The 622-nt window shown below is 71.9% G+C and overlaps 1 non-coding gene across 1 annotated transcript; it reads right to left on the reverse strand.

Moving 5' to 3' along the window:
• Nucleotides 1-161: 161 nt before the first annotated feature.
• Nucleotides 162-315, reverse strand: LOC148344936 (5.8S ribosomal RNA). Its single transcript, XR_015848986.1, has one exon. It is a non-coding gene; the product is annotated as a 5.8S ribosomal RNA (ribosomal RNA).
• Nucleotides 316-622: the final 307 nt, after the last annotated feature.

A 622-nucleotide genomic window follows, 5' to 3' on the forward strand; every position in this document is an offset into this window, starting at 1 on the left:
AGTGGGCGGGGACACGGGTCGCGCGCCACCCGCCGGGCGGACCGGCGGAATGTCGCGGAGGGCCCGAGCCTCGCCCGCGCGGACCGGGTTCTCGCGCCACCCGCCGGACGGACCGGCGGAATGTCGCGGAGGGCCCGGCCCGCGTCCGATCGATTGGAAAGCGCCGCTCAGACAGGCGTGGCCCCGGGGTAAAACCGGGGCCGCAATGTGCGTTCAAAGTGTCGATGATCAATGTGTCCTGCAAATCACATTAGTTCTCGCAGCTAGCTGCGTTCTTCATCGACGCACGAGCCGAGTGATCCACCGCTAAGAGTCGTACGTTTGGGCCCTTTTACGTCCGCCCGGGACGATCGGAGACAAATTCACGACAGGGTTTGTACCGGAGACGAACGCGCCGCGGGTGCCGTTCGGTCGCTCCCGCGAGCGAGCCCCTAACCCGCGGCGCGGTTACCGACGGGCGCGATACGCGCGACGCCGCGACGAGCCGAGCGGGTCGGGCGCGCGGCGCTGAGGCCGGCGCCCGGCGTCTCCCGCTCGGGGCCGCGACGGCGCCCGAGACGTGCGTCGGCCCGGGTAGGTCGGGCGCTCGGCGCTGAGGCCGGCGCCCGGCGTCTCCCGCTCG

Source organism: Urocampus carinirostris, unplaced genomic scaffold, assembly GCF_059441175.1.
Source record: "Urocampus carinirostris isolate Australia breed hairy pipefish unplaced genomic scaffold, RoL_Ucar_1.0 HiC_scaffold_174, whole genome shotgun sequence".
In the NCBI taxonomy this organism is placed as follows: Eukaryota; Metazoa; Chordata; class Actinopteri; order Syngnathiformes; family Syngnathidae; genus Urocampus; species Urocampus carinirostris.